The sequence below is a fragment of the Rattus norvegicus genome, chromosome 12 (genome assembly GCF_021556685.1).
Source record: "Rattus norvegicus strain SHRSP/BbbUtx chromosome 12, alternate assembly SHRSP_T2T, whole genome shotgun sequence".
NCBI lineage: Eukaryota > Metazoa > Chordata > Mammalia > Rodentia > Muridae > Rattus > Rattus norvegicus.
Window position 1 is genome coordinate 34,800,188 of NC_141545.1, and position 17,485 is coordinate 34,817,672.

Consider the following 17,485-nt stretch of genomic DNA (forward strand, 5'->3'; position numbering starts at 1 on the left):
ATAGTTTCATGTCTCAGAATGGCTCCGAAGCAACACTGACCCCAGCTGACAAGGGTTACAATGATTCCCATGTTGTCCTTCACTCTGGGTACCAAAAGGGCCATGTTGACTTTATTTAACCCCATCGTGGGTATGCCTGCCCAATCTTCACCTTATAACATTGCCAGCATTTGACGATATTGATTTTTCTTTTTTTTAAAAAAGATTTATTTATTTTATGTATACAAGTACACTGTAGCTGTCTTCAGACCAGAAGAGGGCATCGGATCCCTTTACAGATGGTTGTGAGCCACCATGTGGTTGCTGGGAATCGAACTCAGGACCTCTGGAAGAGCAGTCAGTGCTCTTAACCACTGAGCCATCTCTCCAGCCCTTGATTTTTCTTTTTTTTTTTTTTTTTTGGTTCTTTTTTTTCGGAGCTGGGGACCGAACCCAGGGCCTTGCGCTTCCTAGGTAAGCGCTCTACCACTGAGCTAAATCCCCAGCTTGATTTTTCTTTAATATTGACAAAGACAGGGGGCTAGGAAGATGACTCTGTGGGTAAAGTGCTTTCCATGTGACTGTGAGGATCCAGGTTCAAATCCCTAGCACTCATGTACGTGCCAGGCAGGTGTGGCAGTCTAGTGTAGGAGAGGCAGAGACAGGGCCTCCCCAGAGAATAGTGGCTGGTCAATCTAGCTCCAGTAGTGAGCCCTGAGGTCACTGAATGCCTGCCTTCACTAAAGAAGGTGAGGAACAATGAAGAAGAGACTCTACATCAATTTCTGACCTCACTTACATTCATATACATGCATCTACACACATGCAAACACACATACACCTGCACATGTGCACATCCACACACATGCAAATATATATACACACACATGCACACATACTATATACACATATGCATGCACCTGCACACATGCATACACACACATGCATACACACACATCACACACATACATGCAAACATACATATACATAACACAAGGCACTGAGACACATCATACATCCACCCACATCACATACCTGCATATATCACACCACATAACACATACCACACTCACACTATACACACACATCACATCACACACTTGAATGTATCATACGTACTCTCTCTCTCTGTCTGTCTCTCTGTCTCTGTCTTTCTCTGTGTGTCTCTGTCTCTCTGTGTCTTTCTGTGTCTCTGTCTCTGTCTTTCTGTGTCTCTGTCTCTGTCTCTCTGTCTCTCTGTCTCTCTCTGTCTCTCTCTCTGTCTCTGTCTCTCTCTCTCTGTCTCTGTCTGTCTGTCTCTCTCTCTGTTGGAAACAGTCAGCTAAGACCAATCATCCCTTTCTTCATGGTTTATACCAGCCACCTACATCTTTATGGGGGGGGGGGAAGTCCAGGACTAGGTATGTCCAGACTGGCTAACACAAAATCTCAAAACTTCTGCTGAGCTGTGTCTCCGTTTCTCCATCTATAACACACTCTCAGTGCCTGCCTCATGGGTCTTTGGGGTTCCATGGGACACTTTGGTTAAGGTGCTTAGAGCATAGGGGCTGAATGTTTAGTAATTGCTCACCATGCTGGCTGCTTTTATTGTCCCAGGGATGTCAATCATCAGCATTTGAAATGAAGATCAGAACTCTCAAATTATTTTATTTTAGAAAAATCAATACCACACACTGAATTTCCATTTGGAGAGAAGTAGTTTGGGCTTAGCCTGCGACCGAGCCACGTGATTGTCAGAGGCTTTTAGGGGCAGTGAAATGAATGGTCATGTAAGGTGACTAACCTGATGGGGTGGGGAGGCATTTAATTAGACTCCAGGCATGGCTGCTGGGTAGCCACACTTGTGCAAGCATCTTCGCAGGTGTCCAGCTCTCTGCTTTGCAAGGTCTCTTCTCTAGTGACAGTGGCAATTCAGTGGTGTGCCCTTCCACCATCTTCCTCATTGGCTTAAATACCATGACAGACAGCCCCAGACAGGTCCCGGTGCTGTGCACTGCCTGGAACCTTGGGTGACCGTTAGTAAGGATTGGCTGTGGAGGGGGTGCATGCCGTTCAGAACCTATCTCTGTGCTCTGCAAACTTTAGTGGAAGGTGGAGGATTCCTGACGTACTGGAAGCACGTAAGTGTCCTTGAGAAAATTAGTTATTGTGATTAGTGTGTGTGATGGTTTGTATATGCTCGGTCCAGGGATTGGCACTATTAGGTGTGGCCCTGTTTAAGTAGATGTGGCCCTGTTGGAGTAGGTGTGGCCTTGTTGGAGTAGGTGTGGCCTTGTGGGTGTGGGCTTTAAGACACTCATCCTAGTTGCCTGGAAGTCAGTATTCTGCTAGCAGCCTTCAGATGAAGATGTAGAACTCTCAGCTCCTGCACCGTGCCTGCCTGAATGTGCCATGCTCCCATCTTGATGATAACGGACTGAACCTCTGAACCTGTAAGCCAGCCCCAGTTAAATGTTATCCTTATAAGAGTTGCCTTGGTCATGGTGCCTGTTCACAGCAGTAAAACCCTAAGACAGTGTGTTTGTGTATGCACACGTGATGTTTGCGTGCTGTAGTGTGCATGTGGAGGTCAGAGGACAACTTTTTTGTGGGGTTGGTTGTCTTTCATGTTTATACAGGTTCTGGGATTGAACCCAGGTCATTAGGGCTGTGTAGCAGGCCCTTGACCCACTGGGCTGTCTCGGCAGCCCACAAGTGTCTTTAGAACTCTGGAATTACTTTATTGATGCCTCTCCAGGGCACGGAGCAGTCTAACTCCTTTTCCTGGGGGAAGGTTTTATCTTGCTTTCAATTTTCACTGTTAATGCTCTGTCATTCACGGCCAAGTGGAAACACAAGACGTACAGTCTTTAATTCAACAATGCTTTCTGGCACTTCTGAGGAGCCGGATGCCTCCTGGGGATGAAGACAGCTGTGAACACAGTGTCCTAGCTCTGGCCCTGGGCTGTGCATGACATGGTCGAAGTGAATAAACCTCACAGGTGGGGGTTGGCGGAGGCAAGGGAAAAAAGTGCGGTGGCAGCGGCAGCAGCGGCGGTGGCAGTGCCGCACACCTTTTATCCCAGCATTTCAGAGGCAGAGCCTATCCTAGACAGAAAAACCCTGTCTCCAAAACAAAACAAAACAGAAACAAAAACAAAACAAACAAAACCCCAAACAAAGAAGAATGTCTATATAAAATGAAGTTTTAGGTTTAAAGATACACTGGGGTCCCATTCCACACCTTTCATTTTCCTTACCATCTTCTGAATGAAGTACATTTTGATACAAGTGAGATTGTATATTGGGGCTTTGGATGTCCAGAGATCCATAGGTCCCCAGAACCTATGCCCTGTGGAGTGGGGGGACCCACAAGGGAAGGATGAGACAGAGTAGGAAAAGCAGTGTCTTCTGGTCCTTGCTTGTTGTGGAAACACGAGATTCCGTGTTGGCTCTGTCTGTGTGACTCACCCTGACAGACGTGCCCTGAGCTAGCAGCCCCCATTTACAGATTGAATTTCCTCTCTATTGACTGACACAAAGCCGCTCCCAAGCCTGGGGCTGTCCATGAATAAGTAAACAGTCTTCCAGCCCTGTGCAGAGCTGAGCAGAGCAGCCGGGGTTGGAGCTGGGAGAGGCCAGTGAGCACGGGAGCGCTGGAGGGGAGGCCTGGCCAGCCTGTGGGAGCCACTGATCCCAGATCCTGTAAGTACCTGTTTTGTGGGATGGGAAGAGCGAGTTGAGCGGCTGAGCCTACACTTACCAGGACAGACAGAAAGCCCAGCCTCCCTGTGGGCTATGGCTGGCAGCAGGAAGTATTTTTGGACCCAGTAGGGAGACTTTCCAGCCTACACATGTAACTCACACCTCTAAATCCTCCAGGCTGTAACTGTGGTTTAAATTTTGGTTGCGATCTGTGGACTTCGCTCTAGACCCCGTCCCCAGGCTGATGTCAGTCAGGAGGGATCTTTGACCTGGAGGGATCTGCTCATGAGGGATTTCGAGGAAAGTGTTCACCCTCCTATGTCATGAAGGATGATAAGAACATACAGGTAGACCACGGCAGCCTTCGCGTTACCAATCCTTAGAAACTGTTCCTTTCGAGACTGCCTTTCCTTTCGCTTTTTTTAAACGCCCTATCCAGCCTCGTTCACTTTTAAGACATCTTGGGCAGAAAGTCTTTCTTGTCTGATTCCTTTTCCATTTGGGGACGATGATTAGCAAGTTTTAAGCCCAGCTGATGAGACCAGGATTAACCCCATGAAGAGTTTAGAGGGCACATAGAATCAGAAAATGAACAGGAGAATCACGTTTTCTCATTTATCCAGTCCAGTGTTAGTGGGGAGCTGGTTCCAGGACTCAAGAGCGGCGAACTAAGAGTTTATTTTGTCAACCTGGGGGCAAACCCAAGAGAACAGACCCGCCCTTGTGGCAGAAGGAACCCTCTGGCCCCACAATGGTCCTGTTTACAGAGCTGAGCAGGTGGCCCGTGTTTGTGTATGTGGCTCAGCATTTGATGGCCGCAGCAAAAGGTACATCAATTAATCATGTCTTCTCCTTCCGTCTTCCTACGCGGCTCAGTTAATTAAAGCTCGGCACGAAGTGATAGCCCAGCTCCGTGCTCCATTCTGCCACGCATGTCCTCTCAAAGCTGTTATCCAGACAGACCACTTCGGAATTAATAAGCCTAGCTTCACAGGAAACCTCAGAGAGCAGTTTCCCACGCTTCGCAGCCACGAGCAGACTATCCAGCCGGCCATGTGGGACATTAGACCTGGCACGGGAACCAGGATAATGACAGAGGACCTGTTTGACTGATTCTATGCAGAGCCTCCCGAGTTCATGAGATGTACCGTGGACCTAGGAATTGCTGGTCCTAGTAGTAGATAGGGTTAGGGGCTGAGGAGATGGCTCAGTGGTTAAAGAACTTGCGAAGCAAGCAAGAGGACCAGAGTTTGGACCCCAAAATGCACATCGATGACGGGTGGGTGTGGCAGCCTACCCATAATTCCAGCCTTAGAAGGCTGAGATGGGAGATCTTCAGAGTAAGCGAGGGCTAGCAAGTCTGGCAGTATCGGTGAGCTCTGGGTTTGATTGACAGATGCTGCCTCAGTGGATAAGGTAGAAGACATTGACCTTGAGCTTCTACTTGTGTGTCTACAAACGCACCCACATAAGTGTGCCCACATGCTTGTTAAATACGGATACATACACAGGCACACCACATGCCTGAAAATGGAAAAAGAAAAAAGAAGCCATAGGTTTGGGGAAAGTTTCTGTAACTTGTAGGTTAGAATGATTTTTCTGTCATCCTGTTTATTCTTAATGCTCTTCTTGAGAAAGTGTGATGCCCCCAGGAACTACATGTGGCAGGGGGAGAGACACGGGTGTTTGGCATTCTAAAGAAGTCAGATGACATCCTGACACATTTCTGCCAGGCAGACGGTCACACTGGAGGCTACACTTTGATGCATATTCGTGTGTGTGTGTGTGTGTGTGTGTGTGATGTTCATTGTATTATGTGTGCACGTGTGTTGTATGTGCATTGTGGTATGTATGGTGGTGTGCATTGTGTGTGTACATGTGTATTGTGTGTGCATTGTGGTGTGTGTGTGCATTGTAGTGTATGTACACATTTTTGGATGTGTGTGCATGTGTGGTATATGTGTATTGTGGTGTGTGCATGTGTGTTGGAGCACCTGCGTCTGTGGCTTACACATCAAGGCCAGACACTGCTGTTGGTGTGTTTCTTGACTGTACTCCACCTTGTGTTTCGAGGAAGGCATGAAGCCAGAATAGGAATGCTATACCTTCCAGGTTTAGGGACTTGAACCCAGAGCTAGGGACTTGGCTTGCTCTAGGAATTCCTCCATCCAGTGTGCTGGAATTGCAGGTGGGCTGTAAGCATCTACGTGGGTTTGGGGGATCCAAACTCTGGTCCTCACATTTTTTTTGTGAGCTATCACTTCAGCCTTGCACTTAAAATGGTGCATTATTATTGTTATATTATTATTATTATTATTATTATTATTAATTATTGATTGCTCCCGTGTGTAGTGTGTGTTTGTGGATACCAAAGGGCAGCCATAGGTGATCCTCAGAATCCATAAACTTTGCTGCCTGTCTCTGTCTCTCTGGGAAGTGAACCCTGGTCCCTTGAAAGAGCAACAAGTGCTCTTAACTGCAGAGTCATCCCTCTGTCCCTATACGGCTATTTTCTGACTGATTTCATAAATAAAAAAATAACACTTTATGTTATGCTGGGTGAGTGGTTGTTCTCTGGCAAGGACAGTTTTGTCTTTCAGGGGATAACCTGTCATGTGAGAGGGAGAGCTGGCAGCATCTGGTTTTAGGGTTACTGCTCAGTCGTCTACTCTGAGAGTTAACCTGCCTCAAATGTAGGCTCAGTGAGGTTGGGAAGCCTCTTAAGAGATGGGGAGTTTGCTGTTTCCCCTCACAGCCTACACACATGCTCGAGTAGCTATCTTGCTCAAGGCAGTAGTTATCGTTGTAGTTATTGTCATGTGACATGTTAGCCGTAGGCCCAGCCAGTGTCAGGGATTACAGTTCATTGTATAGCTCAGCCATGAGGTGGCGAGCATGACTTTAATCCTAGCACTCCGGAGGCAGAGGCAGGTGAATCTCTGAGTTCAAAGCCAGCCTGGTCTATAGCGTGAGTTCCAGAGAAACCCTGTCTCCTTTCTCATACCCCCCACCCCCAAAAAGTTTTTCCTGGAGTCGTGTATCACCTTTCATTGTAATTGTGTCTTCAATCCACATATTACTACTTTTTTTTAAAGATTTATTTATTTATTATATAGAAGTACACTATAGCTGTCTTCAGACACACCAAAAGAGGGCATCGGATCTCTTTACAGATGGTTGTGAGCCACCATGTGGTTGCTGGGAATTGAACTCAGGACCTCTGGAAGAGCAGTTGGGGCTCTTAACCACTGAGCCATCTCTCCAGCCCCACATATTACTACTTAAATTGCTTACGCTATGTTCCATGGTACTGACTCCCCCCTTTAGAACTTCCCTTAGATCCTCTAGCTCCTCCTTGAGACCACATATAATTAGGGCAGAATCATGGACAGTTGATTGGGAAGAGTGGCTGGATATTCAGGTGAGGGTCCCAGGACCCTCCCTTCTGCTAGGGAACATCCAAAGCCAACAAGCCTAGCTGGAATTATCTTTTGTGAGCAGGCCCATTTGAATTGCTGTCCCTGAGCCAGCACACATTTCTCTGCAATACAGAGGGTCTTTTGCACATGCATGTGTGTGTGTGTGTGTGTGTGTGTGCTTGCACTTTGGATAGCTTGTGGAGGTCAGAGGGCAGCTTTAAAGAATTATTTTTGCATTTTATGTAGGCGAGTACACTGTTGCTTTCTTCAGACACACCAGAAGAGGGCATCAGATCTCATTACAGATGGTTGTGAGCCACCATGTGGTTGCTGGGAATTGAACGTGGGACCTCTGGAAGAGTACTCAGTGCTCTTAACCACTGAGCCACCTCTCTAGCCCCAGAGGGCAGTTTTGGGGGGTTGGTTCTCTTCCTTCTACTATGTGAGTCCCAGGGATGGAGCACATCTCTTACCCACTGGATCACATTATCGAAGCTTGAGTTTTAAGCTTTTCTGTTGGCTTTTAGTTATTTCTATGGGCGGTTTGGTTTGAATGTAGAGTCAGTCTCAGGGGTCGCTGCCTGATCCTGGAGAGAAGTCTATAAAAAAGCTTAGCAGATGTCAGAGGTGGGCTCAGTCTGGATGACTGGCAGGGAGCTGCAGAAGCTTCCTGGGCTACAATAGTGAGACCTTTTGCTCTGGATTTGTTCTGGAACTTGGTATTTTCAGTCTGGTACCTAGTGAAGCTCATGTGGGAGGTGACGTTCAAGTACAGGACACCTTCAGAGCTGGGAGGAACGTCCACGGACAGATTCGTTTCTTTGTTTCTAATATGGTGACCTCTTGGCCTCTGACTGTTCTCTCTGCATCTGAAGTACTCTCATTAAATATCACCAGAAAGCGAGCCTTACTCTCCTGTCTAGACAGCCTTCCCAAACATCCTTTCGCATATCCACCTAATCTTATTAGATTCTAGCTTGAGTTGACCTTGTATTCGAATGTTCCACCTTTCCCACCCACCCTGAGTCCTGAAAGGACTATATCTCATTTATGACTGGCCTTGGGACTGCCAAGCAGGGCAGAGGTGCGTGGCGGATGCTTGCTTAATTGAAACGAATTGAATCTCAGCCAACGCTGACTGGGTTTTCAATTCTGAAGTCTTGAGATGAAGCCTGACTGTCTTTGTTCTTTGGTCACTTAACCCTGCTTTAATTCTTGCCTGTGTCACTTGTGAGCCTTGTGATTAAAAACCCAGGGCCATTCAAGTTGTCACCTTATCCCCTTGACTCTAGAGAACTGAAACAAACAACAATAACAAAAATCTTGCGTTAGCACAATGAAAGGGAAAAGAAGCAACGTCTGATACTTTGTTTCCAGTGGAGGATCTGGGGCGTGAACACAGAAGCACAACTCTCACCTCAGAGGGGATAAGCGGTAGTTTATTCTGGAGCCACACAGGAGAGACCACCGCCTACAAACAACGACTTATCTTATGCTGAATTACTTGTTGCAGCATGCTAAGCCTTTCATAAAGTTTTTATAGTAACAAAGGCAGAAAGCGAGTCATTTCTCAATTCATTGTTGTGAGCATCAAGGGCTTGCATCAGAGCCTCAAAACCTCTGTGGTAGGACTCACGTGTCACTATCTGATGTTACTCAGCCTTTCAGTTAGTAGAAGGAAAGGATTTTTTAATGATTGCCGTGGTGTGGGTAGGTAATAAGTGGCTATTTATAAGGGTACTAAAGATGGCCTAAGGTAAATTATGGTTGGGCTCTAGAGCAGCAACCTCCCAGCCTCTCTTCAGTTAGGAAGGTTCTAATCAGAAGGTCAGTGCAAGGTGGCCTTTTTTGGGGGGGGGGGTGCAGGGAGGGAAATCGCTCTGTTTGTTTAATTAAACCCAGTGAGGAAGTCAAGACATGGGCCAAGACTAAGAACAAGACTGGAAATAGTTTAGAAAAGAAATGAAAATCGATCGCAGAGATGCTGGGCCACTGGAGCATCGGGAGGGGGCGGCATCTTCATGTCAGCTCCAGGATCACTGTCAGGGCAAGCACCAGGGTGAGCCGGACACCAGCGGGGCCAGAAGCAGAACCACGGAGTCCCCTGTTCCTCTTGGGATATTTGGGTTTTCGAATACGATGAGCTGAGTGTGTGTATCAGTGGAGTCCAGTAGGTTCTGGACAGTGCAGCGGTACATGGAGCTGTTGAGCTCAGCTGAGACCCACTCCAGTACAAGCTCCTTCCTGTCAAATTTGGCACTCCCATTCAGGAGGTGGCTGCCCACTCTCATCCACGTGAACATGGGTTCTGGGAAGGCCTCATTCTGAAATCCATGGACTAGGATCCTCATCATGTCTCCAACCCAGGCTCTGCTGGGCGTAATCAAGATTTTGGGTCCTTTGGGAGCAACTGTATCAAGAGAAAGTTTGGGTCAAAAAGGGTTGGTAGGTGTAGTTAGAGAGGGCTGGTGGGCGGGTGCAAGGTGGCCTTTTGATCACAGACAATGCTTGGGGATTTATTTCTGTTCTTTGGTACCTGAGAGTACCAAATGGGCACTCCCTCCTGGGTGTTCATTTTTCATTTGATTTTTATGTATTAATTTAGCCTTTCTGGGTGCTGAAGTCATCAGTTGTGTCTTGATAACAAGACAAAAGGGGGAGAGCTCTCATGTTGACTTGTATACCCAACTGTCTTCGACTCAGTCTGGGTAAAGAGCCCAGGGCTCGTTGGTTTTTATCATTAGCTTGACATAACATAGAGTCAAGTAGGAGGAGGAGTCTCAACTGAGGAATATCGGACTGGTTCATAGACACGTCTACCAGAGATTATTTTGATTGACGATTAAAGTGTGTGGGCAGTACCATCCCTAGGCAGGTTGGACCAATGCTATATAAGGAAGCTGGCTGAGTATGAACTTGCGATCAAGACAGTAGGCAGAGTTTCCCATGGTTTCTTCTTCAGTTCTTGCTTGAGTTCTTGCCGTGATGTCCCCCAATGTTGGTGTCTTAGTTACTCCTTTAGTTTTGTGATAAGACAGTATGACTAATATAAACAATATTTAGGTTTATTTGGGGCTTACAGTTTCAGAGGGTTAGAGTCCATGATAGTTAATGGCAAGGAACATGGCTGGAAGCAGGCAGGTAGGCGGCCATGACTGAGAGCTTACATCTGATCTATAGACAGAGAGGCAGGAGAGAGCCAACTGGGAATGGCATGGGCTTTAGAAACCTTAAAGCCCATCTCAATTGGCACACCTCCTCTAACAAGGCCACACCTCCTAATCCTTCCCAAATGGTTCTACCAACTGAGGACCAAGCATTCAAACCTATGAATCTGTAGGGGCCATTTTCAGTTGGACTGTGACTTGAAAGTGTGTCCCAAATAACCCCTTTCCAAAGTTGCGTTTGGTCTTTTTTTTTTTTTTTTTTTTTTTTTTTTTTTTTTTTTTCAAATCGCAGTTAAGGGAAAGCAAACAAGAGCAATCTCTAAGTACCTCTTTGCAGAGTCTAGAACCTGGAAAACTAAGGATCATGGGTCTGGGAGTTGTGTCTAAGGATATGGCTCTACTGGTAAACTGTTTGTGTAGTGCGCAGGGGACCCTGGGTTCAATCACTGGGCATCATATATATGCTGGCTGGGAGGCACGTGCCTGCAATCCCAATACTTGGGAAGTGGAGGTGTGAAGACCAGGGTATCAAGGGTATCCTTGGATGCAGAGTGAGTTCAAACCAGCCTGATCTGTATGAGAGCCTCCTGGGAAGTCCTATGTCTGGACTCTATTATTTTGTATAGTTACTGACCAAGAAATTCAGGTGATGATATAGAAAGTTCTAGGCTGGGAGGACTATGAGTCAGGTCACTCTTTCAGCTGGTATTGACAGAGTAGCATCGCCCCTGACTCCCTTGCCCCTCAGGTAGAAGAGACAGAAAACCCACATAGTCACTCCTGCTCATGTGTGCTTTTTTCCTGTTCTTTAGAAATGACCCGCCATACCTGAAGACCGCAGGTGCTAAAGACGGTTCGATCAGACCCAACACTGGGAAGACTTCCACTATACCCAGAGACAGGAACACGGCTGTAGAGATCGATGGTAAGTGGTCCTCTGGCCCTTTGGAATCTCTGTCCTTCCTTCCTGTGTCATATAAGGGCTGTGCCTGGTCTTCGAGGTTCAGCAGTTTGGTCAAGACAGGTTTATTGAGTGTCAGTGGTATGCCTTTGGGAAGGTGGAGTGAGCACACACTGAAGGTGGCCCATGCTCTTGAGAAGGTAGTATCCTGAGAGGTGGCAGTGCAAAGGTCCTGAGATCAGAAGCATGGGGAACTAACTGTGTGGAGCACCAATCAAGAAAGAGGTAGCTGGGGGTTGGGGATTTAGCTCAGTGGTAGAGCGCTTGCCTAGGAAGCGCAAGGCCCTGGGTTCGGTCCCCAGCTCCGAAAAAAAAGAAAAGGAGAAAAAAAAAAAGAGAGAGAGAGAGGTAGCTGGACCTGTTTTCTAGGACTTCAAACTCTAGGTTAGAATGGTGATTGTAAGTCACATCTTGTATTTCTTTTTTCTTTTTCTTTTTTTTTTTCTTTTTTTCGGAGCTGGGGACCAAACCCAGGGCCTTGGGCCTGCTAGGCAAGTGCTCTACCACTGAGCTAAATCCCCAACCCCACATCTTGTATTTCTTAAGATCCCTCTGTGTTCCGAGTGTTATTACAAGTCAGTGTGGCACAAGGAGCTTTCAGACAAGCACAACCTCCGTATGTTGGGGGATGGTGTTCCTCAGAATGAGTGAGAAGACGAAGGAAATGGATCTTCCGGTCCGCACTGAAGTCAGTTCTGATTGCGTTATGCCAGGCTCACTGAAGAGTGCAGAGTAGTTCAGAAGAAAAGCGATTTCGTTGAATGGCGTTTGGTTTGAGGCTTCCCATGTGGAGAAAGGCGTGGCCTGAACACAGGGGAGTTCACACTGTGCCCAAGAGATGGAGTGAAGGGGTCCACAGACCAGTTGGGTCTGCTGCCTCAGACTTTCAACCTGCAACTGGCCAGCCCGGCAGTGGCTGCCATAATTGTTCCATTTGTATTCGGGTTGTGAAGCAGAAAGTGAGGCACAGAACTTGCTCATGCAGGGCACGGGTGAGGCTCTGGTAAAATCACATGGTGTGCCTGCGACTCCAAGCAACATGCCGGGAGAGGTGACGATGTCCCATGGTGGACACACTGCAGGGGATGGCCTTGCTGGGATGGTGATGGTGGCAATTTGAGGATGCTCTGGATGATGTGAATGATTATGATACTATCAGTGGCAGTGATATTGATAGTGATATTGATAGCAAGGACATTGATATTGTTGGTGATAACAATGATGGTGAGGATATTAATGGTGATATCGATGCTGCTTCTGCTGCGGATGGTGATGATATTGATGGTAATAACAGTGATATCAATGTTGATGATCCTGATGGTATCAGTTATGATATTGATGATGATGATAATGATGATGATGATGATTGTGATATTAATAGGGATGATGGTATCATTGCTACCATAATTATTTCACTTGATATTGATGATGACATTGATATTGATGATATTGATGATGATGCTACTGCTGTAGAGGAAAGGACCTAGCCAGTATGTTCCGTACCCTTGAATTTACACCCAATCCTTTGATTCCTCTTGCCCTGCAGGGAGGCAGAAAGGGTCTGTATATGCCTTGCTCAGCTATTTTAGATATGGAATATGTGCTTGGTAATCATTTGGATCCCATCACGGGACAGCCACAGGTCCTCACCGAAGGTAAAGGTGACATCCTCAAAGGAGGGAGCCGCCTGGAAAATACCGTGAAACTTCAATTTTTATCATTGTCTCTACAATGGCAACAAATGAATTACACAGCAGATATCATTTAGAGTGAACAGGTGTTTGTACTAAAAATCCAGGAGGAGTCATGGAGTTCAGACAGTGGGCAATCCAGGACACAGACAGCAATAAAGAATGCGGAGGAGGGCCTGGCTTGGCTGAAAGAGGTAGGGGTGTCATAATTTTTGCATTTTTTCCCCCAGTGTGTCTGTGGTAGAAAATTTTAATTCTGATCTGGGTTTCTACCCTGCCTTTAGTTCTTAGATGAAAGACGTACACAACCTTTATACTTACAATAAGCCTTTCACAGCACAAGAGCTGGGCAGATATCTACCCTCTATGCTATTAGAATCTACTTTCCTATCGATAACCCCGAGTTATTACTCACTCTGTTTCATCTGGGCTGCTCTTAGCTCCAATTGGCCAGCCCTCAGGGTCACATCCTCTTGACTTCTAACCCATGGCGGCTTCCCCTTCCTCCTCCTGTACTCTTCTTCTCCTCATGGTTCTTCTCCGACCCCAAATATGCAAAGCCTAAACCCCACCCATGGCTCTTCTGCCCAACCATTGGCTGTTGGCATCTTTATTTACCAATCAGAAATAATTTGGGGGCAGGGTCACTCAGCGTCTTATGAACTCTCTCCTCTCTGGAGCAACCAGTCTTGGGGGCCCAGTATTAACGTTAAAATGCAAGTAGCATTAGGCCAACCCACTACAGGTGTCCATTCAGTGTCAGCTCCATGATAAGATGGGTCACAGTTACTCTGTTATCTTAGGTGTTAGAGAAGATTATCTTGAAAGCTCCTTACCGCAGAATAGTTTCACATTTTGGTTATTCTGGGGCTGAGAGCTATGGGATAGATGGATAGATAGCATGTGTGAATCTTTTCTGGGTTTGCAATGGACTGATTGTGTGTGTGTGTGCATGCACATGTGTGTATGCATGCATATGTGTGTGCAGTAGGGGTGTGCACATATGTGTACAATGTGCACTTGCACATGTGTGTGCATGCACATATGTGTGCAAGCACAGATGTGTGTGTGTATGTGTGAGGCAGATTAACACTGACTTGAACTGAACATATACCACTATGAACTGCATCTAAATTTAGTTTTTCACTTACTTTGGAAGGGTGCAGAACATTTGAGTTACTTAACTGTGAAGGGAAAGTAAGAAAGATAGTCTCCAGCATTTGGAAACACAAGATCTACCCGCCAACCCAGAGACTCAGAGGGGATGCTCATTTGACTGAAGGGTAGGCACCTCAACCCCGAGGGATGTCCTAGTCTGTCACCTTAAGCATGCCTTCACGACCATTAGGTGTTAAGCAGTTTTAGAATAAGTCTGTAAAGACCATGACTGTCAACTTTGTTGGAAACTTTCCTTCAGAGATCAGGGGTCCCTGGTGAATTGAAAAAAAAAAGTTAAAATGTTTATTCACAGGTCTGAGTTGGAAAAACTGGAATCCCCATCTCTTTCACAGAAGTGCAAAGTGTGACTGTAGCTTTAAATAATTTACCCTGTCTTATTGCAAAGGCAACAGATGTACCAGAAAAAAAAAAAAGAAATCACGTTTTACAGAGGCGTATGAAATAAATGTTAAAACACTCCTGGATAGCTTCCCCACTGCGAATCCCACTGACTACCATAATTAGACTTTGATATTTCTTTGCTGAAGTTGTGACCCCCAAAGACACAAGTATGCATATGGTTGGTGCGGTATTATAAAATGGATGAGGGTTAATCTTCAGGTTCTTACTTGGGTGTGTGCTGTACACGATCTAACGTTGCCTGATGGTGCATATTTCAGGAGCTGGCTAAATATTTATTGAGTTAGGGATCTCTGACCCTGGCAGGAAATGCCCCCCTCCACCCCTGCCACCCCGAGCCCTGTGCCTGAGAACCTTGAGGCACACCATCTGTTATTTTATCTTGCTAGATAAGCCAGCTAGGGCCTGTCTGCTGGCTTGGTTGACAACCACTGTTTGCTTGAAGCTCTGCTAACAGAAATTAGATCCAAGTGTTTGTTGGGTTATAGGGAGAGAGGAGAGAAGAGGAGGAAGGAGGGAGAAAGGGAGAAAGAAAGGGAAGAGAAGAAGAAGAAGAAGAAGAAGAAGAAGAAGAAGAAGACGAAGAAGAAGAAGAAGAAGAAGAAGAAGAAGAGTAGGAGGAGGAAGAGGAAGAGGAGGAGGGGGAGGGGGAGGAAGAGGAGGAGGAAGAGGAGGAGGAGGGGGAGGGGGGAGGAGGGGGAGGAGGAAGAAGGAAGGAAGAAGAAGGAAGGAAGAAGGAAGAAGAAGAAGAAGGAGAGAGAGAGAGAGAGAACATCTCTTTTGTCTCTGGAGAATTTGAGGGTTTTCTGTTTGGTGAAACCACTGTGTATATCCATTCCACTGCCCCAACCCTGACATTTATTTTTGCAATATTCTGCAGGTAACAGAAGCAACAATAGCAATTACAAAGCCTCCTATTGTATTAGTGGGAAAAATATAACCCCTTCCTTCCTTCATGGGGATGTGTTCTGAGACATCCACCTCTGGGAGGGAGTGTCACAGAGTTCTGAACCCTACACACACTTTGTTCTCTGCTGGGCCAAGGCAAAACTTAATCTACAAATGAATAACTAGAGCTCTGTCCCAGCTCAGTGTCCCTGGATTTGACCCCCAGCTCCCAAACATATCAGTCAATAAGGCACAGTGAGAGACTAACACCCAGCGATAAAGTGGACCGGCTGTAACAGTATGCTGCAGTGCATAATAAAACTTACTGTTTCTTGAATTTTCCACTTAATATTTTTAAACGATGGTAGATGTGAATAACTGTAGGTGGGTGGGAGCAGCGTGGGGATGGAGAAGGCATGATGGTAGAACTATTTGTTAGGAAAAAATCCTAGGCTTCTTGGGAGGTGGAGGAAGGAAGATTATGAGTGAGGGGTCATCCTCTGCTAGATGATAAATTCAAGGCCAGCCTTGGCTATGCAAGACACTGTTTTAAAAGGCAAAGTGTGTGTGTGTGTGTGTGCGCGCGCGTGCACGCATGGGAGTTGAGTGTCCTAACTAGCACGCAATCCAGTGACTGCACTCAAAGTTTCCTCGTTCTATATATGTATCTCATTAAAAGAAATGGCAGTTAACAACGGGCACATTCAGGGAGCCATGTCTGAGAAGTAGGGACCCTGTTCTCTCTGCCCTCAGAGATGGAACCTCTGATGCCTTGGGCTGCTTGGCATATGGTGGCCACTTCCTGAGGCTTCCTGAGGTGCCAAGGACCACCAAGCTAGGCTGAACTTTGTGGTGGGTGGTTTGGCAGGGGCCTCAGATCTCGTCTGGTCATAATGCAGTTTGTGCCGAAATGTCTGGGTTTTTTTTTTTTTTTATGTTGTTATTCTTCCTGGCTAAAGCAATTATCCATTTCAAATCTGATTTTGTTTACTTCTTCTTAAGTAGGCAAGACAACGTGGGGCGGCATTGGCCTCAGGCAGAAGGATTGATTGTTCGTGACTTTCTATCAGGAAGTACGTGAGGTTGTCTGGCCTACAGGACAGGGATGCTGAGGGCTCTGTGCTTGTCTCAAAGGCTGCAAGGGATTGAAGAGAGAGAGGGGAGGAGGGAGACATACAGTCTTACTCAGGGTTTCTATGCAATGAAACACCGTGACCAAATAGCAAGTTGGGGCGGAAAGGTTTATCCTGCTTACACTTCCACATTGCTGTTCAACAAAGGAAGTCAGGACAGGAACTCAGGCAGGGCAGGAACCTGGAGGCAGGAGCTGATGCAGAGGCCATGGAGGGATGCTGCTTACTGACTTGCTCCCCATGACTTGCTCAGCTTGCTTTTGTTAATCCTGAGTTTCAATGAAGAGAAGTCAACAACTGAGCTAATTTAAAGCAAGCTTTTAATTAAATACTAACCAAGATGGGGTTTGGTCCGGACCACTCCCTGGGACCTCCAGCTGAGAGGCCCCTGACACTCGGGGGAAGCTTTGCTATTTTCTAAGGAAGTTAGTTACCTAGTCCTTGGCAGGCGGGGGGCTTAAAGGTTTACTGCCGGTTGTTACTTTCTTTTTCTTCTTTTTGGTTATTTTATTTATTTACATTTCAAACGTTGCCCCCCTTCCCAGTCTCCCCTTGGCAACACCCCATCCCACCCCTCCTCCCCTTTGCCTCTAAGAGGGTGCTCCCACACCCACCCACCCATCCACCCCCCTCAACCCAGGCTGGCCTTGAAGGCCCAATCCTACTGCCTCCACTACCAAGTGCTGGGATTACAGATGTGTACCACCGTATCTGGTTTTATATAGTGTTGGATTCGAACCAAGGGCTTTGTGTTCCCAGTACCAGGCGAGCACTCTACCAACTGAGCCACATCGCCAGCCCCACAAACGTCTTGATGTCACCTGTTTGCCACGTGACCTTACCAGTGCAGATCCCGGGCCACCAATGGCCGACTTGTTCTTGTTCATTTTGTGGACTAGAGATAGGAGGTTGCAGACACAGCTGAATGGTTAAGTCTCTGGAGTCCCAACACCAGTGACGTCACTCACGTCAAGGGCTTTGTCTG

The 17,485-nt window shown here is 46.7% G+C and overlaps 1 protein-coding gene across 14 annotated transcripts in view; it reads left to right on the forward strand.

Moving 5' to 3' along the window:
- Rimbp2 (RIMS binding protein 2) overlaps window positions 1-17,485 on the forward strand; it is a 198,722-nt gene that overhangs the window by 49,219 nt on the left and 132,018 nt on the right. For 8 of the 14 annotated variants that reach the window (XM_087577809.1, XM_087577811.1, XM_087577812.1 and 5 more), the window contains exon 2: window positions 11,062-11,174. The gene's annotated coding sequence lies outside the window, so the exon portion shown is untranslated. 14 annotated transcript variants of the gene reach the window in all.